Source organism: Rousettus aegyptiacus, unplaced genomic scaffold, assembly GCF_014176215.1.
Source record: "Rousettus aegyptiacus isolate mRouAeg1 unplaced genomic scaffold, mRouAeg1.p scaffold_m13_p_12, whole genome shotgun sequence".
Classification (NCBI taxonomy): Eukaryota; Metazoa; Chordata; class Mammalia; order Chiroptera; family Pteropodidae; genus Rousettus; species Rousettus aegyptiacus.
In genome coordinates, this window is record NW_023416287.1 from 68023894 (window position 1) to 68045963 (window position 22070).

General features: G+C 43.2%; 1 long non-coding RNA gene across 2 annotated transcripts in view; it reads left to right on the top strand.

The window, feature by feature from the left end:
* The window catches only part of LOC107517388, a 288260-nt gene that overhangs the window by 91213 nt on the left and 174977 nt on the right, over positions 1-22070 (top strand). The gene's annotated exons all lie outside the window — the stretch shown is intronic.

Consider the following 22070-nt stretch of genomic DNA (forward strand, 5'->3'; position numbering starts at 1 on the left):
CATCATTGCACACTTCTACCCTCACCCACCTTAGAGTAAGGGGCAGCTGGTGATCTACAGATTTTCTTAGCTTTGTGGATTCATGTTTTGGGGGGCTCTGACTTAATTCTACTAGAAAATGGCTGGTTGTGTGTGCCTATATCTGTTTCATTCAAAGCTTCTTGCTGGAGCTGAGACCAGCAGTGGCCTCTGAGAGTGGTCTCCTTCAGTTTATGCAGAGTCTTTGGAAACCAGCTACAGTTCAGGGGCCATGCCCGCCCTATCAAGAGGTGATGTGGACATGAGAGCAGAAACCAATCGGAGCCATCCTATGCAGGATGAACTGTGAACACCTTCCAAGGTGACCCTGTCTTTCTTGTCTGGGACTTGACTGTGGACCTCAGCTTGATGGTCATATCTCTCTGAATGTACCCAGTGTCCACCAGTATGCACTTCAAAATGCTGGGTGACAGAGGAGTCATTTCTGGAGTGGAAGATCTGCTGAAGACATTTCATCCTCATCTACTGCCCTAAATCTCCAGGTGCCTTCCAGTGCTAACAGAAAGGAAGATATGTTTTATAAAGCATATAGGATAGTAGAATTTTGGCGCCAGAACGAGATATTTGTGCAGATAACTCTCCATGTGCCTTTATCTGTAAAATGGAAACCATTTGGTTCCTACTTCATAGGAGTGGTTATGAGGTTTTAATGAAATAATACAAAGTGCCTTGCATATAGTAAGTACTCAGTACATGTTAGATATTTTACATTATGATTATAAATATTATCTCGCTTAGAGCTAATCTTCTGAAGACTGAAATGGGAGATTGAAGAACTGTGTGTTTCTCTCTCCGCCCCCCCCCTTGGGTCTCTCTTTTATCCAAAGAGTGGCTCTTTCTTTCACTTTTTTATATATATTTTTTTGCATTGGTTTATTTTGTTCCAGCCTCTTACTTCCTACATGTCCAATAGTAGCCATTATTCAAAGCTTCACTGAAATTTCTATCCCTCCCTGGACTAGCTGCTCACTCCTACAACTTGACAAACTCTGGCCTCCTCTGAAACCCAGAGCAGCTTTTATCTGCTCATCTATTTGGTTTCAGTTTGCAGGCAGACGTTAGAGAGGACAAAAGTGTCAGCTCCTAAGAAAACTTCAAAATGATCAGAGATAGTTTACAAGGATGGAGTTCCTTGTTGCTAAAAGTTTGAAACAGTGGCTGTGGGCCTTTGCGGGGATGCTAAAGGGTAGATTGCAGCATTCTAGAGGGCAAGAATTGCAAGTACTCTATATGAGCTCAACTAGTCCATGCCTTACCTTTAAAATATGAAGAGAGGACCCGGAGGCCCAGGTGGACAAGAGGCTGCTTTGCCCAGAGTCTCACAGCTAATAGTGACAGAGCTGCCTCTGAGCTTCAGCTGGTGGTCATTTCCTCTTCCCACCATGTCACAGAGGCTATGTGAGGTGTGGAAATTAACTGGGAGCCTTCTCTAAACTCTAAGACAAAAAATCACCTATCGTTGCCTTTTTTTATTTGTGATTATTTAAGTTCGTGCTTATTGATGAGTGATCTTTGTACCTATTATATATTTGATGAGGGTAGGACTATTTTAACTGCTTCTATATAGAAGTACACATTATACATAGTATACCTTAGGACACATTTTACCAACAGATGATCAGTTACTATTTGTTGATCCAACTTAAGGTACTTAGACCAGTTTAGGCTCTATAGTAGCCTGAGTTAATATCTTCAATTTGATCAAAAACAGTAACCTCTTAGGAGACATCAGAGATTTGGTAGAGAGCATGGCAGCTTGGAGAATTTTAAGGCATGACTAATGAGGGGTCTTTCTTCAGGGATTAGGCCAGGATGTGCAGAAAGAGGGAAACATCAGAGGGACCCCAGCCCAGCTAGTGCCCTGACTTAGGCAATTCATTCTGGGCTCCCTCTGCTAGGAAGGCTGAATGTTTCTGTGGTGGGGCCGACCATCAACTCTGGGAGGCCGGAGAAGTTTCCTCCTTTTGGGAGGAAACAAGCATTACTTTTTGAAAGACTCTGCTCTGGATTCTTATTGCTGTGGGTAATAGGACCTCAAGTACAATCGAGCTATGGCTCTACCTGTATGGGGTTATTTGAAGAGTACAGGAAAAGCCCTGTTGGCCACATCAGCACTGTCCAATAGAAATGTAACGTGAGCCACAAATGTGAGCCACATATGAAATATAAAATTTACTAGTTGCCATATTAAAAAAAGTAAAAAGAAGCAGATGACCTTAGTTTTATTAATCTATTTTTTTTAGTTCGGTATATGTAAAATATTCTAATTTCAACATATCATTATAAAAATTATTAATTAGATATTTTATATCCTTTTCTTCATACTAAATCTTTGAAATCCCATGTTTATTTTTACTTGAAGCGTATCTCAATTAGGACCAGCCACTTCTCAAGTGCTCAATAGCCCCATTCGGCTGGTGGCCATCATGTTAGATGAAACAGGTCTAAATGATCTCTCTCTTCAGAAGTTCTACCATTTGGGCCAGGGGAGGGGAGTAGATTAAGGGATTGTTACTGTTCTAACTCAAATCCTCTTTTAAGTGTTCATATTTTAATTTTTAGCCACCTATTGACCTTTAATAACAATGTTCAATGTTTTAAACATCTTTCCACTTGGCTGGGGTAGAAACATGAGCAAGGATTTAGCTCTGCTGGTGGAGTTTTGGATATCAAAGGCAGTTCTAAAAGGTAGCTGGAGGGACATTACCTGGAAGGCACTGGGCTAGAACAACAGATGGTTGAGATGAGAATGTGAATGACATCAGGGAAACTCCATGGCCCTGTGCGACAGTATTGATCCATGTAAGATCTGTAGGATTGAGATTGGCTGGCTGGATTCCCAAGCCAGCCTACGTGATTTTAGGGTAAATTTCGAATCTCTCTGAACCTCACCCTCCTTAACTGTAACCTGGGGATAATAAACCCGTTCCTGGTTTCCTCAAAGGGGTACTGTGAAGCTCAAATTATGTGATTCACTGGAAGTGGCTTTGTGTAAACACCAAAGTCCTCAGTGCCTGTAAATTTTAAGCCATCCAATTTCAATCTTCAGCAGGGCTGCTACAGTTAATTCAAAGGAAGCAAGTTTTATTAAGGACCCAGTCTGAAACCAAGTACTGTAGTGGAGGAGAAGGTTCAAAGAGGGAGGCATATCTGCAGTAATCTCCTACCTCAGTTGGAGTGACAAATTCAGACAAATAATTAGAAAACAGTATAATTCCCACAAAGTGGTTCACACAGACAATCTGAGGGCATGATGTGGGTGAGGGATCAGGAGGAGTCGGCTGTTAGTGGGGAAGGCACCCCAGGCATGATGCAGAGATTTTGAAGAGCAGAGCAGGATAGGAGAATATTCTTGGTGGAGTGTGCAGCCCAGACAAAGGCCAGGAGTGAGAATGAAAAGCCATACCCTGGGGAGAGTGAGAAATTTCCTGACTAGGACAGAAGAGAAGAGCAGAAATGGTGGCCATCAGGGTTCCTTTCCTGCCAGCACATTTCCCAAGGCATGTGATGTCAGGCAGAGACCAAACTTCCGATACCCAAGTCTTATGTCTTTCCCTGAAAGTTGCCCTGAAAGTGGGTCAGCCACTGCAGTGGAGACCAGCCCACATGAGGCGACTATGAAATACAACCACAGCCATGGATGCTGTGATAATCACCGGGGCAACTCTGGGAGGCTCAAGGAAAAGGGGCTCTGATCTCAGACTATCTCTGCTGCACACGACTGTCCCAGGAACAAAGCTGGACAGAAACCCCACAAAAACCAAAACTGTCGGGCATTTCCAGAGGTTCTAGGCATTTCGAGTTTTTGAGCCGGTTCTTTAATATCAGTTTAATATGGTTTTTAATATCAGTATTTTCCATCATAAATCCTCATGGCTTTATACACACAGGCAATTCAGACTCCATTTGCATGTACTGTAGGTGCCCCTTCATTTCCTTAGCAAGCACACACAGATGTCATCCTCCCCGCCCCATACATGCATGCACACATACATGTGCACACTTAAAACCACACAGGCCTTGGGAACAGAGAGGACAGATTTCTCTAATTAGAGAGCAGTGAATGAATAAAGACACAAGGCTGAGCTGATGTATGAGACTGTCAATCAAACATCCAACAGGTAGCTGTAGAAAGACACCAGGGGCATACTTGTCCCCTCTTTTTTCCTTTTGCATCAATTCCCCGCCAGTTCCAATATCCTTCAAGCTTGGGAATCCTTTGCTTGCCTGTCACTTCTCTCTCCTTCCTTAGGCACACCTTTTCTGGGGTTTAGTTGGATCTAGGAATGTGGAATTTGGAAAAGCCCAAATTATCTTTGTAATTTGCTTTGGTAGCTTGGATGGCAATAGGGAGCTTCAAAAAGTTCCCTCTGGCCCAGGAGATCTCTGCCTTGATTGTACTATCTCCAGCTCCTTCACTGTACTACTGCTCTGACAAGATGAATAGCACTATGTGATGTGCTAGTGAATGATGTGCACTTTTCTAGTGTTCTTTTACTGGGCAGAAATCTCAGGCAGTGGCCATTTTTTCTTTCCTATGTATTCCTTACACTTAGTGCAGAACTGGGCCCAACTTGTTAAGTACAGCATAGATGAATGAATGAATGAATATAAGATTTCTAGTTTACAAACTAATTCCATTTGCCAGTCAAATCTTTATCTTAAACCCCGGTCTGAAACGAAGCTCTGATTTTGTTGAGAGCTCCAACACCAACCAAAGAATGGCAAACCCAATTCTAGACAAGTTCTTAGTCCCGGCCCTGACTCCCACTGCCACAATGATAGGTAGACTGAGCCATAAGCACCACCATAGTTTAACTGAAATGACCCATCAAGTTAGCCAGATGTCAGAATGACCCCAATGATGCCAGAAAAATAAAGACAAGGGAACACCTGATTAATTCAGGAGCAGAATATTGTGCTGTTGCCTATGGAGCTCTCTGACACTCCTGGTCGTTGGGGTTCTACTTGACCTTCTGGGTGATGCATTTGCCAAGAGCAAGGATTAAAGTTTCCCAGCTTTGAGTCAAGGTTAGGTTCCAGAAATTTCTCTGTCTGGAGCTAAATTTCACCCTCAAAATTAGAGTCTAGTCAGTTTGCCCCAAAGTGGGAGGCTGTATGGACTCCAGGAGTTTCAGTGACTAGGGCATTATGACTTCGAGTAGGGAAAAGAGGGTATACTGCGCGCTGTCTACCTGGCAAATACCATGCAAGTGTTCTCAAATACACTATTTTGCCTAACTGTGGTGACAACTTCATGACTGGAAATTATTTAGATAGGACTAAGGCTCCATGAGGTAAGTTGCTCCCTGAGTGTCACGCAGATGCTGCCAAACATCCAAACCTGACATCTTTGTCCTGAACTCATGTATAGACTTTGAGTGGGAAAAAATGAGATGGCCCAAATGGATGTGGAATACAGTGGAAAGTGCGGGGTGGAAAAGACTGCATTTTCCCATTTTGCCTTTTTGCTTACCCTGGAGGGTCTGACAAATTCCTCCCACATTGAAATGAGACAGACCAGTCCAGAGGATTCGCATTTCAAGAGAATTAAGTGGTTTGAAAGGGAAGTATCTCCAGTGGTGGATTGTCAGTCACCTAACAGAGAGGACAGCAGGAGGCTGGGGTGGGGAGGTCCAAGGACCTGAGAGGCTGTCCTGTGTTTTAGCCTGTGCTTAAGTCTCTTTGCTCCTGGTTACCACCTTCCTCTGCCAGGCCCACTTCCTCTCTCTTTTCTTGTATGGCTCCTCTGTTTTCTCGCTTTCTTTTCAGGACTCCAAGTTGCTAGGCAACTCCAGACTGAAGCTGAGGTTCTCACTGTGTCCATGCAGGGACAGGGAGTTTGATGGAGCCCGTGATTACAGGTGTCTGTGCAGTAAGGAACAAAACAGCAGCAACTTCCCCTCGTTGCTTCCCAGAGACAGAGGAAATGAAAGGTCTAGACAGACAAGGGAACAAAGCTTTGTTTAGGCCACTTGCCATCTCCCTTTCCTACCTATTCTCTTGCTGCCTTCTCCCATCAGCAAAACTTCCTTCCATGCAGGCCCCAGAATCCTTCCGGTGCTCTTGGCCTCCTACTGCCCCGCTCAGACCCACCATGATCTGGATCACCCAGGCCTTGAACACCTCTCCTGGAGCTGCCATTATCCGTTCCCACATCAAGGACATTGTAGATCTCCATGGCTCAACTCCCACAAAGTACAAGTAGGCCCTGGTAGGGGGAATAGGAGTGCAGGGCTCCTCTGTAGCTGGAACCTTAAGTGAGAGCTGTATATGTCTCTGTTGTGCTCAGGTGACTCAGGGGAAGGGAGACGTCTGTTCATGGCTGGCCTGAGCTTTTCCCTGGGCAGTGGCAGTGCCCAGACTGAGTAGGGATGTTTCATCCTTCAGTGGTACAAGCTTGAACATTTACTGAGTCCATGCCTTAGGCCAGGTACCACCCATTCTTGGGGCGGGGGATGGATTCCACAAGCAAGGAAACATTCAGTCTGTGACCTTATGGAGCTAGTATTATACTGGAAAAGAAAGTCAGCAAACAATAGACAATTAAATAAATAGCTACTTCGGATGGCTTTTTTGACAGTTTTCTTATAGAAGAACTGTCCTGCTCAGAGCTGGGAGGGTCCTAGGTTCCTTTTGAGTAGGTTTCACCCTGGTACAAGGCCCAAGGCCCTGGAGTATCTGGCACCCATCACTATGGTATTTCTGGGAATAGTATCAGGCATTCCTGGTGGCAGAGATGTTCCAAGTGGGGCTTGGGGGAAGTTGGTCTTTAAGCATCCCCACTGTGCAGCAGCATCCCTTGTAAAGGCCTGGGGAAGGTAGTGGGAGGGCAGTTGGCACTCCCCTGATTAAACTAGCCTTCTGATTGAAAGTTGCAGCTGTCAGTTCGGCGGAGCTGTAGAGAGGACATGTGATCTAGACCTAGCCAATCAGAGCTCAATGATTAGTGATTAGTTAAGGTATGCACTCTGAGCTAAAGTTTGCCAGTTAGAGTCTACCACTGCACTTTGAGTAGAAGGACTCTTTTTCTGCTGTGGTTGCCAAGTTGGTAGGATGTGAGCATAGAGCTGCATGGGCAGTCTTTTTTTTTTTTTTTTTTTGAGAAGGATGCAGCCGATCTAGAGGAAATCAGAGCCAGGCAGAGAAGAGAGGCAGCTGAGTCTGAGGCCAGTGCACCTTTGAACCTTTGGGTTTCATAAGCTAATGTATTCCACTTAGTTATTTTTTTTATTATTTCATTATTTTATTTCATTAATGTTTAAGCCAATTTGCATGAGTTTTTATTATTTGGCCCTGTAGAATTTCTCTGTTCCTATAACTTTATCACTTACTCCCTGTCTTGTATCTCTACTGCCCAAGTAACCAGAGCTATTCTCCAGACTGAGGCGGCTTTCCTTAATCGAAGCTCAAAGTTTAAGGCTAGGGGCTACCTTGTTCCCTCTTCTTTCTGTCAAAACACTCTTCTTTCTGTATTCCATCTCTTCAGGGCCCTGCTCTCTGCCAAGGATCATTTGATTAAGTTGTACTGGGTTGTTATTGTCTAAAAATTGCTCTAGCAGTCGATAATCCTGTGTGGCATTTTTTACATTTGGACTGCAGTTCTTTGTGTCATAATCCATGGAACTGGATACCTAATGGTGGGAGCTCAGGCACTGTGGCAGGCTGCTGAAGACGCGATATCATAGAGTGCTGTTCCTAATGACTCCGAAGTTCCTTGGCTGGATATTCAGTTCTTCTGCCTATGTCCATGGCTGAGTGCCAACTCTCCTGGCTCATAGCAAAATGCCTGGTCCTTTACCACTGTGAAGAGGTCACGTCCTTTTTATAGAAAGAGGAAAGAAGGTTCTAAAGAGAAAGCTTTTGGAAATAGACATCTAGTTCGCCTCTGAGTCCTGGAGTGGCCTGGACTAGTCAGTGACCTTGTGGGGGTGTCACTTCTCATTTATAAAATAGAAGTGTTCCAAATCTGATATCTTGGGTGGGGTGTTTGTGACACTGAATGGCCTGTGGGACTTCTGTGTTTTAAAGTGAAAGTGTCCCCACAGGCGCATGAGGGATATTTAAATGGATACTTTTCACAGTCAACTTGCATTTCATGGTTTATTCATAGTTTTCTTGCTCCCTTCCACTGGTTTCAGGCTCATTTTGTGATTTACTCACGTTCATTCTGCACAAGGATGTGGGTGGGGAGTGTAAGTTAGCTCCAGAAGTTAGGACTTCTGGCTTCTGGCTGCTATCCAGATAATTGAGAACTTGAGGTACTTACTACTCTGGGTCTGGTTTTTTTGTCTGTAAAATGGGCGTAAGACCACTTTCTTTTTCTCACAGAGTTGGTTGTGGCTTATATGACACATTAAATGAAAATGCAATAAAGAGATAGAAGCCGTATAAAAATATCAGGAGATGCATCTGAGGCGCATCTGTAGGGAAGTAGGTGTCATGTCTGTCTTCTTCTCCTGGGGCTTATGTTCAAAAAAGATTGTTAATGACATTGTCAAGGCAGCAGGTGTCTAGGAGGGTCTAAAGATTACAGTAGAATTGACCATTCAGAACACACAGACCCAGACTGAACATACAGAGGTACCTTCTGCCTCTGCCCTGATCATCAGCATCTTCAAGGAACCACCCAGAGATAGAAGGAAGCAGAAAACATTAAGCTCCATAGAAATACCACTTTCGATGGCACCGTCAGCGTTGTCTGACAGACGCAACACTTACTGTGGCCAGAGAAATCTCAGGAAACATTAAAGAGGTCCTGGGGATTACATAGTCTTAGGATTGCAATGTCGATGGCTACAGCCTCTGTGACATCATAGGCGATGTCCCCAATGTGATGCAATGGAGTGCCCAGCTAGTTAAGAACTACAAAGGAAGATGTTTCAAAAGCGATCGTTTGACAACTAGAAAAAGAACAAACGTACCAGGGGAAAGTGCTTACTTTTGGTAATACACATTGGAAAATAAGCTCAGTCTTCTGCCACACTCAGGGAAGCAAGTGGTGCAAATCTTTTTCGCTGGCAGGGAGGTGGGGGCTTAAGGAAGTGAAGAGATCAGCTAAGGCTCCCACAACAAGGCTTGGTACTGAAGTGTGGTCTGTGGGCAGAGCATGAGGCCCTCCTCCTGGTGTCCCATTGGCTTGCTCTCTCAATTCCAGGCTAGTTAGCTACAAGGCAAATGCTTAGGCAAGGAAAAAATGTTTTGCCAGCTTGCTCCACAGGGAAAGAGTCTGTGATACGATATGAAGCTGAAAATAGAGTGCTTCAGGAAAGAACTATCTTGTGGTGGGTGTGGGGGTCCTCCTCCAGGAAGATGGGAGTTGAAATGAGAATGTGATGTCGGTCGCTGCCATGTCATACTGCTGAGCACAGACGCTCCGGGCTAGAATTTGGAATCCGTGTCACAAGAAAGGGGTCCCGCTGGAAAGACTCGTTTAGCAACGCTTCCTGCTGGGGTCTGTGGAACATCCTGACACAGTCCAGGGCTTGAATAGGGGCCAAGGATTTATCCAGAAACAGCAAGCCCTGTACAAAGACGATCCTGGATTTAGAACAGATGAAAGGTACTTTGAGGGAGTTCAAAGAACGGCCACTCGCTCCCTGATGGCTGCTTGCTGGATATTTTGAGAGGCGACTGGGGCATGCTTTCCCTCACAGCTTCTCCCATGGGTCTTTCCAACACCGTTTCTCTCCATTAGTGTATTCCAGAGCTTGCGGGCTTGGAAGTCTTAATACGGAAATTCCTGCAGTGGTGGGAACAGGCCTCTCCCAGCTGGAGTTTGCTAAGGCCATTATTCTGATGATGTTAATGGTGATTGATTGGCACTAATAATGGAGATGGTGAAAGTAATGAGGCCAGCCTGATTGGGTAATGGGAAAGATGGAGCATGTGGGCACGTGGTGAAGATGGTGATAGTGAAGGTGATGACAATGGCAGGGAGCTCCGTTTTAGAAATTTGTTGAGAAATCTGGGGAGCAAACTTTAGCTTGAACTTCATTTTCTTGTCTGGCAAAGTAGATTATTGCCCCTTCCCACCAAAAAAATCTACCTCTGGGAAAGGTGTAGATTTTTTGTCTGCGGTCGGTTCTGTCAAACTAAATCTTAGTGTCAAATTTATCGCACACCATGGCACTGGCTTTCTGGCAGGTTATCTAATGAGCCCAGAACAGAGTATTTTAAGATACAGACTCAAGCTGATGTTAGTAGCCACAAACAAACAAACCAATGACCTCTCAAATGTCAGGTTAATACAGAAAGGAGCCAATCATCATCATTTTCCTGCTCTAAACAATGTCTGGAGAGAAGAGAAGAGAAAAGTCAATCATCAAACTCCTCTTCAGGATCTGAGACAATCCTACTGCTTTCCAAGAGCGTTTCATATGAGGTTGTACTGTGCAATAAGTCCTTCTACTTCCCTGTTTCCACCTTTGAGTCACAACATTTTTGCCTTCCCGACTCGCTGGATCCAACTGGTGAGATATCAACATTAAGACAGAGGAACTTTGAGGTTCATCTGACTGTTGTGTATGGCATTGATGGCACCCCCGACAGCAAGGGACAAGTTAAGGCCCTGAGGCCTCGTACAAGAGGAGAGTGATGCTAGTTCCAGGAAATCCCAATTTCACTGATTACTAAAAACATTAAAAAAAAAAACAAAAAAACGATGAACCAAATTTAATCAGTTACCATCAAGTGAAAATATGTACTGGCAGCATACACCAATTTTGGTGAAATTGTGAAACATGAGAAAATTGATTTCAAGGTTCCTAGACATCCTTCAATTTTTTTTTCCTCCATGGATGTCCTGACCCACAAATCCCTGCCTCAGTTGTGCACAATTAATTACCCCTCCAGTCCAGGGCAAACTCTGGCAACACGTTCACTCTGAGACATTAGGGCAGAATAACAAAGGTACTGCTGCTGGTTCTATCACACTGCAACGTGCCCCCTTCCCAGGGGAGCTTCTTTTCAATGAAAGAGCCATGAGAGGAAAATGGTTACATGATGGGATCTGAAATGATGGATTAGCATGGAAAAGGCCCTTTGCCCTTCAAACTATGCCGCATTCGTGGTGCCAAGTGCTAGGATTATGGCAATACCAGCTAATGGGACTGAGGATTCTGCCTCCTCATTGGAACTATAGTTCTGGAACTTGCATCCTGTTGACTGGGGGTGTGAAAAAAGCAGTAACAGGCTGGTTGCCAAAGAAAGCCCACCTTTTCCTAGGAAGTAGCTTCTTCTTGAGAAAAGGGCAAGCTCAGAGCTGCCAGTTTCTTCATTGGTCCTCTTGTTTCATTAACTCTTCCTTTTTTGTGAGTAAAACTTTAGTACATGCTGGGCACATAGAGAATTAGGGAGAAGAAAACAAAGTTCAGAATATGTATACAAATGATTTGCTTTGCTGGTTCTCTTAGATCAGAATGTTCTTAAGAAAACTCACGAGTGTGTGTAAGTTTGGAACTAAGGAATACAGTGACAGAACCGCTATTAATGAATTAAAGTATTCATATACATAACAAATATACATGGATTAATTTTTATAGGGCCAAGGGATTGAGGGCTGAAAATATTCCAGAAAGGAGATCTGTGAGATAGCAAAGAAAAAAAAGGAAGTGTAAGTAAGTTTCAGTTATCAATTACTGTGTGACAAAATCATCTGACAACTCAATGACTTTAAATATAGTAATAATCTTATTATTATCATCTCTCGAAGTTCAGGGATTGACTACGCTCAGCCAGACAGTTCTTGTTCAACATCTCTCATGTATTTTCAGGGGTAGTGGGTGGGATTAGAGTCATTACAAAGGTTTTTCCACTTGTTTGTTGGTGATTGTTGCTGACTATTGACTTCAGCTTGGTTGCTTAACCTGAACACCTACACATGGACTTTACATGTGGCCTGGGCTTCCTCACAGAATGACAGCTGGGTTCCAAACAACTAGCATCCCAGGAGAACTGGGTGGAAGCCATACTCTACTTTTTGTCCTGGCTTCAGATGTCATGTGGCATCACTTCTGTTATAGTCAGTCATAGGCTTGCTCAGATTCAAGGGCAGGGAACATAGACGCTGTATCTTCATAAGTGGAATGTCAGTGCCAGTGTAAGAAGAGCACGTAGGATTGGAGAAATTGTTGCAGTCATCTTGTAAAACACAATCTGCCATGGATAAGACAGATCTGGATGCAAGTGGCTCTTGAATGAAATTTTGCTGAAGAATTAATGCTTTCAAACTTTGGAAAATTAGATAGCAAAACAAGGAAGCATATGATCAAATGAGTGATTATGTAACATGGTCAAGAATGGCTAAAAGGGTATGAGGGATAAGGTCTGGAGTGGTCAGAGCAAACTTCGTTGAAGAAGTAGAACTTTGAGCTGATTTCGAAGCCCAGAGAGGATCTATTTGGTGGTTTTTATTTATATTCATCCCCCCCCCCACCACCATACACATAGAAAAGAAATGAAGATAAAATAACGATGATTGGTAATGCTGCCTACTCAGATAACACCTTAATATTTCCATGCATATCTCTCCCAGCTTTTTTTCCCTAAAAATATATTACAAATTTGGAATTCCGCCTGACTTTTTTACTTAAAATATTTTGTGACTATTTCCCTAAACTATTCAATATTCTTCAAAAATATAATCTTGAATGAATGCTTAGCATGCTATCTTATGAATATGCTACTACTTACTTTCAACTGCTTACTGTTGTTCCATTTTTTTCCCATTGCTAAAAAACATTGCGATAAAAATCTTCATGCAGAAATCTTGGTGCTCATCTATCATTATTCTGTTAGGGTTGATTCCTAAAGGTAAAATTACTGGTTAAAATTATCCACATTTTAAACACCTTTCATGCATCTTATCATAGTGGCTTCTAGGGCAGAGTGTGCTCACTGACCAGGGTGAGTCCCCGTTTATTTGCAGATTTGGAATGCTGATTGTCACTGGCTGCAAATGAGTTTCCTATTCGAGTGACCAAAGTGGAACTTTCAGCTATAGTCGATTTTATCTGATTATTACAACAGTATCATCTTCCCATCTTTTTCTTTACCTTCTGGGTTACTCTTTATATAATTTGCTAGTTTAGGTCCATTGCCTATTTCTCCCATTGGTATTTTCCTCATATTGATTACTAACAGCTCTTTATAAATTATTAATCTTTTGTTTAACATATGTGGTACAATCATTTTTTTCACCATTTGATTTTTTACTTTTTATGTTTGTGGTATGTTTTTAGATATAGGGAGTTTTTTTTTGTTTGTTTTTTTAGCTTTCGTGTGGTCAAATCTAGTAATATTTTTATTTATATATATATTTCCTTTGCTCTTATGTATGAAGTGTCTTAACCGGAATAATAACAGATTAATTTTATTTTGTTTTCCCACACACACTCACACCCACAACAACATAGTCTCACATACACACATATAAAACATGTCATTCTTGAATCAGTCTGGACTATGTATGTTTTGAGTAGGGTTGTCCTAAAGATTGTCTCCCGGATATTTGCCAAGATGTTGGGTGATAGGGTATAGATCAGTAGAGGATAAGTGCAGTACTCTTTGCGAGGAGAGTCTGGCTGAAGTGGAGGGTGGCTCCTGGGAGTTAGATGGGGGGCAGAGCTGCAAGTGTAACTGCACTTAGATTCTGGAGGACCTGAGATGCCGGGCAAAGGGAGGCACCTTGTAGGCATCGAGAAGCATTGTAGGTTTGAGAATAAGAAAATTATTTTTTTAATCTTTTTTAACATCCCCTGAGGGCTCGGAAGGAACCATACATGCAACATTCCATTTAATTCTCACCACTGCCTATGAGGCAGGTGCTATTATTATCATCATTTTATAGATGATATGACTGAGGCTTAGTGGTATGGCTGGGAGTGAGTCCAAATCTGGCTATTTCTAAAGCTCTGTGTTCAACCACTACATATATTCATTTCTCAATATAATTAAAATAAGAGTTTCAGAAAGTTAATCTGAAACATTAAACAGGTAGAAGGAAGAGAAGAATGACTGAGGTAAGGAGCTTCTGAAATACTGGAGGACACAGTGAGGAGGGCCTATATTAAGGTGACATCAGGGAATGGATGATGGCGATGAAGAAGGAGGAGAGGCCAGGAGAAGCAATGCAGGGAGGAGGGGAAGGTGGCTTGCTGGATTTAGTATTCCTTCATTTTCGACTCTGATTCTAAATATCTGATGTCCCTCTCAGGCCTTGCCCATGGTCTTCATCAAATGATTTTAGCAGTTACCACTTTTCTAAAACACAAATAGAAATTTCCAAGGGCCAGATATTCTTGTGTGAAAATTAAGAACAGTATTGAAATTCTCTTTTTCCCATCCGTCTAGATCCTTAAAGGAAGCCAGTGTGACTAAGAGATTTTTTGGGGACGGGAGTCGGGGGATGATGGGATGGGGACTGTATCTTTATCCCTTCCATAAACATTAGTGAAGCATACAGCAGGCACATGCATCTACTGTGTGGGACCCAAAGACACAGCAAAACAGACCCTGCCCTCAAGGAGATTAAAATTGAGCAGAAGTAGTTACTTGTACATGTATAAACCTCATATGAAATGGAAAATGCCAAATCCCCCCAAAGAGGCATAGTTACTGAGTTATGGGAGGTCTGAAAAGAGAATTATTTCTGTTGGGAGGGCCACGAGGAGATAGAATCCTGAACTAATAACTAGTTTCTATGTTCAGGTCATGCTGGGCTTGCTAGAAGGAACAGATAAGAATCTTGTGTAACGAGAACTTTCATTCTTTGTTTGTAAGCCCTGCGACCTGCCCTCCTACAGGCATGGGTGACTCCCTTGGCATTTGTCCCTCCTTTCCCCAGCCACTGAGGTGGTTTTACTCTTCAATCACGTTGGTGTCATGCTATAATTACAATAATAGAAGCAGCTCAGTTGTTTTCTTTCTTTATGCATCTAAGATGTTCTAGGGAAGAGGACAAAAGCAGACGGATAAGAAATAAACTGCAGCTCAGTGCACAGAACATGCATCTTTATTAAAAGAATTACAGCATGGGTGCTGCTTTTTTTCTTCACCTAGGCACAAACTGAAGTTCTAACTCTATTTCAAAGTCTCCCCTAATGACTCAAACTGCATAGATCATCCACAGCCCTTATATTTACAACCCCCATTTGGTCTGTGGTTCTTGGTAACTGAGCAATCATAAATGGGCTTAGGTCTGCAAGAACACCCTGCAGAATGTCTGCTGAGGCTCTTCTGCCCCACTAGACAGGCCTACTAAAAGAGAGAGAAGGAGCCTAGCTGCTTAAGCTGTCCCAGATTTGAGTCCCAACCCTGTAGTTCCTAGCTGTCAATTCCGAGGGGTTACTGAACTTTTATAAGTACTAGTTCATTGACCTGTGAAAAAGGGATAAATAATAGCATTCATTTCTCAGGACTACATGAGTCTGTGGAGTAAGCATCCAATACATAGGTGAGATTAATGCAGAATGAGGACAGCCGGAGTTCCCAACTGGGTACAGTTCAGTGTATTTCATTGAGCTCTGAGAGCTCAGGACCATTTCCCTTTGGGCCACAAGTCTTCGCTCCATGTCTGCTTTATCAAAGCGTTTACAGTGGGTCTTTCCCATCTTGTTGCAGGGTGAGTAAATCCTGATGAATAAGTTTTTTGAATTATCATTTGGAATCTCTTCTGAGGTTTTGACTCATGCCTCAAGTGTGGAAAGTGTAACACTGAAACTGCAGACTGGCAGATCTTCCTGTTTCATGGCACATAGGCCAACAGAGCCCATGGCTCACTTGTGCCATGTCTGCTTGTGTCCTTGTCTGTACTTGACTAGACTGCGATCTCCAGGAGGCGGGGGATGGGTCCGTTTTATGTGTCTCGGCATTCCCAGGACATAGCATGAGCCTTCCACATGGTAGACATTCACTGAATATTTATTGAATGAATAGCATGATGCTGTATCTAGACCAAAGAATTAGGGCCAAATATCCTTTTCTGACCTTTAGTTTTTAACTTACCTAAATTCCAGCACAACCTAATGAACTAGGTATCATCGTTTCTAATCCGTTAGTAAAGAAACAGAGTTTCAGAGAGGTTTTTTACCAACCAACAGGGTCAGAGAATGACCTGCTTCCCTCCTGCTTCCGTTGTTTCCATTTCTCCTTAAATACTCTGGTTCTCATTTTGATCACACCACTTATTAACTACGATACCAGGCAAGTCATGACCCCTCATAAAGAATCACATTTTCTTACAGTGAGAACTGCCTCACCGTCTTGGTAACATTTTAATATTTTCTGGATATTCACATTCCTGAAAAATAAATGACTCATCATGATATTGTTTTGATGAAGCCTGAAAATGGCTGGTCTATTTTTAACATTGAGTGGCAGTAACTAATAATATTAGGTTTTCTTATCCTACTCCAAAATGAGAGAGAAGCAAACGATCACACGGGTTGAGGAGTATCTGTAAGAAGGGAGAATTGTGCTCCACACAGCACCCAGGATAGGAATTGCTTAGCCGTCTCAAGCACCTTGCCCTAAAGCTGGATACTCCAAGTCATATTGAGGTCTACTTGTCACCAGCACTATCTACTTTGCGATTGTTCTCATTTTCATTTACCAAATCTCTTTCTAGCTACACTCTTTGTGATTTCTCCCTTTCTGGCACATTTCTGTTTATAGAGCTCAGGTTCTATCTTAGCATTTTCAGCAACTTTCAAGTAATGGGCACAATGTGATAATCACCTTTTAATTTATATTTTTTGAAAGTATAAATGAATGAACTAATGAGTGAATAAGGAAATACATTTGGGAGGAATTCAGAATGGGTCTAAGCAGTGTGTGGTGCAAGGAACAGGAAGGCAAGAAGGGGTTTAGTGGTGGTATCTGGCGGTCACTGTGCTGGCTCTAGAGTCAGAAGGCTGAGTTAGACTCTGGCTTCACCACTCACCAGCCATGAGATCTTCAGTGTGTTATTTACCTTGTCTAAGCCTCATTTTTCTCATCTTTAAAATGGGAAACATGAGAATAGCTCTATCTCTTTGCTATCGCTATGTAACAAACTACCCCAAAACTCAGTGGTTTAAAAGAGCAACCATTTTTACTGTTCACATGGCTGAGGTCAGTAAGGGCTTTCTAGTCTAGACTGGATTTCACTTGGGTAGCTTCATGTCCCTTATCTTTTTCTAGTACCAGTGGTCTAGCCTGGGCTCATTCTCATGGGGATGCAGAGTGCGAGAAGCCAAGAGGAAACATGCAAGGTCTCTTAGGGCCTAGATTTGGAACTTGATGCTGTCATTTTCACTCATGTCATCGGCCAAAACAAGTCACATGGCCACACTCAAATTTAAGGGGAAAGAAAATATACCCTGTTTACCATAAGAGCATCCTAATGAATGGATGTTGCAGGTGGGGTGGAGGTAAACTATTGAATCCAGTAATGAATTTTACCATCATACCTGACTGAACTATTGGAAAAATAAAGGAGATAATCCTTGTTAAGAGTTTAGCATGGTGCTAGGTATGTTGTGAACACTTTGAATATGGTTGAGAGTTGTATAACTTATAAGCAATGTATAAATTGTAGCCAGAATAAGCAGGTGAAACAGGTTGTGATTGGGTGGTAAAACATTTATTAAACACCTATGTGCCAGGCACTGTCATAGGCACTTGAGATACATTTAAGAATGAAACAGACAAAGATTCCTGTCCATGTGGAGCTTACATTTCAGCAGGGAAAAATATGTGCATAGAAAAACATGAAATAAGTAAATTATACAATATATTGATGCTATTATACAGTATGTTGATGCTATGAAGGAATTTAGAAGAGAGTAAAGGGATTGGGTGTGATGCTATGGGAGCAGGTTGCAGGATTAAATAGGGTGGTTGGGCAGGCCTTCTTGAGAAAGCAAGAGCAAAGATTTGAAAGAAGGAAATGGAGTGAGCCAGGCAGATAGAGAAGAATCTTCTGGTCAGGCAAACTTCTGAGCGAAGGGTCTAAGGTAGGGATGCAGAGTGTGTTTGAGGAACAGCATGGAAGATAGTGCGATGGAGTTAAAGTTGGAGAAGTGATGGGGAGGGAAGACCTTGTAGGTCATTGTGAAGGTTTCAGTTCACTCTTAGTGAAACTGGATACCACTGGAAGGTTTTGAACAGACTTATGCTTCTTATGTCAAATGCCATGAAACTTATGTTTGAAGCATCCACGTTGGCTGCTATGTTAAAAATCTCTCCAAGGAGGCAAAGGAGACTGTGAGAGTAATCAAGGAGGGAGGGAATAGTCATGGGTGGGAGTGGTGACAGCAGAGGTGGTGAGCATCTCGAATTTGGATATGTTTTGAAGGCAGAACCAATGGAATCTACTGATCTGGGATGTGACAGAGAAAAGAGGAATCAGGGATGACTCCATGGTTTTTCACCTAAGTGACTGAGATAGCAGTCACTTAGGTGAAAATAGGATTGAGGTGGGGAAAAAATAGGTGTTCAGTTTTGGACATGTTCAGTTAGGAGGAGCTTTTAGACATTCAAGTGGAGAGTGTCATGGAGGCAGTTGGAAAAACTTGTCTAAGACATCAGGAGCTGAATCAAGACTGGACAGACAAATTTGGGATTCATGAGCCCACCACAGTATTTGGAGTCATGGGGAAAGTTAATATGAGCAAGGGGGTGAATGTTGCTAGAAAAGAGGACCAAGGCGCTTCCCCAGAGCACTCAACATCCAGGGAGAGTGTAGGGTCCTGGGAGATGGACGGTGTTGTCAAATGCTGCTGGTAGGGCAAGAGCGATTAAGATTGGGGATTGACAGGGGGATGTAGCAATGTGGAGGTCACTCAGGATCATGATGAGAATAGCTTTGGTTGAGAGGTGTTTGTGAAAGGTGGCCGGAGTGGTTTTAAGAGAGACAGGGAAGAGAGGGAATTGAGAGAGACTGTATAACCTTTTGAAGAGGTCCGTTGCAGAGGCAAACAAAGAAATGGGTCGGTGGTTAAAAAAGTGGGGTCGAGAGAGTTTTATTTTAATGATAGTCATAATGGCATGTTTATGTGCTCATGGTAATAATCCAGTGGAGAGTGAAAAACTGATAATGCAGGAGAGAATGGGAGAAAGGATAGTGATATGAAAACCACCAAAGGAACTGCTTAAGCTTTTCCGGCTTTTTACTCCTGGTATTCCTTACCACAATAGGGATATTTATTACATTATTATGATTCTCTCCTGTCAAATTATTGTATCAAGTCCCATTGGTAGTCTCAGTCCCACCATTAGCATTAGTGTTTCCTCCGTTGTCATCTATTAACCCTCCACTCAGGGCACAGCAGTAGCAGGGCATTTTTATTTTCTGAACATGGAGCCCTGAACCATTTACCATACTTTCCTTTGTTGCACAGATAAGACCATGAGAAAACAGAACGGGGCTCTCTGACCTTGTCCATGAGGCAATACAAACAAAATCTACTTTAAAACACCAAGGTCCTATTGAGACAAACTGGGACTGGCCATGAGAAGAAGGGATAGGTAGGATCGACAGCTTGGGAAATTTTAATGAGAAATGGGTCAGGTGAGGGTCTGTCCTGCTCAGAAGCATTGTGGAGGCATTGGTATTGGGAGAGGTGAGGTCTCCAGTGTCTGTGATTTTCCATTAAAGGATCCTACTTTTTCCTTAACTTTATCGAATTGGCACCCAGATTCTACCCTATGACCTTCCTCCATCCCCCGACCCCACCCCATTTGATGTCACTCTCTAGGTCCTGGGTGCAGATTCTCCCCTAGCCTTAGGTTGGCTGTAAGCTTTCTGAAACCAAGGACTGTACTTCTTTGGAGTGGGACAGCAGATTGGTTAGTACCTGGTGATTCACAGATGCGAGATGACAGGGGTTAGTTAGGAGCAAAGCCTGTCAACTGGAAGAAATTTTAGCCTCATCTTCAAGTCAGATGAAAGAGCAGAATGGATCAGATGGAGAGATTTCACCTCAACCTTCTATATCAAATTTATTGGATGGAGGCTGGAATCTGATCTTCCTGATCTTTTGATGACCCCAGTCTTCTTTCTTCTGCCTAGTCGGTCTACACCAGGAGCATGGTGGTCAGCCTCTTTGAGAGACAGTGAGAGCTTCCTCACTGGGGACGATCCATTGAGGCTGGAAGATGTCATGATGCTGTGGATGGGCCTCCTACATTGCCTTAGGTGTTCTCTAAGGAACCTATTGGTTTCCTGTGATGCGCCCAGCCCAGCCTAGATGGATGAGAGATAGTTCCCTCTGCTTATGCCATTCTAACCTCATATCCCTCAGTGCCATCTATGCTTTTACCCTGTATTCCTATGGCTGCTGCTTAACTGTCCCAAGTCTGCAGCTGACTTCTGCAATCCAGGCTACACATTCTCATTACCCACCTCTGTGGCCCAGGGCATAGGGGAGGGACTCAGGGAGTAGTATCAGAATCAAGATAAATCGAAGTCATCTTTCACCCACTTCCAAGTACAAGAGGGAGCCTGTGTTCTAATGACCAAACGGATCCTAGGTGTCACGTTAATAGGAGCCACCAGTGGTGTTTATGTCTGAGTCTCTGAGGTAGGTCTCCTGTTCTCTTTCTCCCTCCTTCCAATGTCATCCTTGAATGTTGGTTGATGCCTACCTTAACTATGAGAACTTAAGACTTTGATCATCATTAAAATGTACATACTCTAGAAAAAAATTGACATTTATGTTTTATTATTACATATCACTCCCGTGCGTGACTCAGTTTCAGTCAGTATCCTGAGGGTGCTGCTATAGAGGAGAGTGATCCTGAGAGGTGTGGGGTCCTGCTATAGGAGAGAAGAAGCTGGAGGAGGAGGAGAGCCCAGAAAGTCATGATTGGGGTAACCCCAAAAGAAATGTTTCTACCTCCATCATTCTGCGGAGCGTGAATTCTGTGCACCTGTTGCTCCCCTAGTCTCCATCTCGCCTCACACAGCAATTCCAAAAAGGCCTTCAGACTCCAGATGACACCCTTATCAATAAGCTTGCCTTGCAACTCCACATTTTGACAACACATTTCCCAAATTTAGTCCCCTAATCCACTCTCAGAATATATTATGCTTTGCACCCAGCAGATGGATTAAAAGCTTAAATCTTCTGCTTGTTCAGAAACCAACCAGAAACCAAAAATGCAAACACTCACACCCTGCAGGTGTGAGTACAATGGTTGGGGATGAGGAGAGAAGGGCGGGTGTATGCAAAGACCTGGGAGTGTGCGCTTTGGGGAGGAGAGAGTGCGGCAGAGAATGTGGGGAGATTGGGACATCGTTTGGGCTCTGAGCGGGCAGAAGGGCAACCAACTACTTTCTATAAACCCTTCTCAGCTCCCTGTATTTAAGTGTCTGTGTACCAGGCGAGTGTGTATGATAGCTTGAGTTCCAAGGCACGAGTGTGAATCCCTGAGTGTGGGGGCTGCCTGGGGATCTCAGCCAAGTTCTTACCAATACACAAATGAGCAAGAGAGAGAGCCCGGATCACACCCGCAGCACCAGATTCAGAACCAGATGCTGGGCTCGGGCAGGGCGCGTTCCTTTTTGCCAGCTTCTGCGGGAGCCTTGATGTCTTTGAAGGTCTCTCTCCATTTTTTGTGGTGTCCCAGGTTTTCATTATGTCAGAGACCACATCTCATCTCCCTTCTGTGCATAAAATCTGCTGAAATCTCTGCAAATGGAGGTTGTTATTTTGAAGGTGTTGGGGGAGGGGGACAAATTGGAAGAGAGGGTGCCATGGGGAATATTAAGTGTGACTAAATATAAGTCAGTGTCCTAAGGGTGCTGCTATAGGAGGAAGGGGAATGCAAAGGAATACCCAGGAACTGGGATCATCAGGGGAAGTAGAGATCACTGAGGATCCCTGAGAAATTTCAGAATTCTTTCCCCATTGTCTTATTTTCTCCTCATCACTGAAAAATTGCTCAGAATGCAATAAAAACAAGGTGTCCTAATTAAACAGATTTGTTTACATGTAGTGGCACGAAAAACTAATTCAATCTGATATATTGTACATTCCTGTGTACTT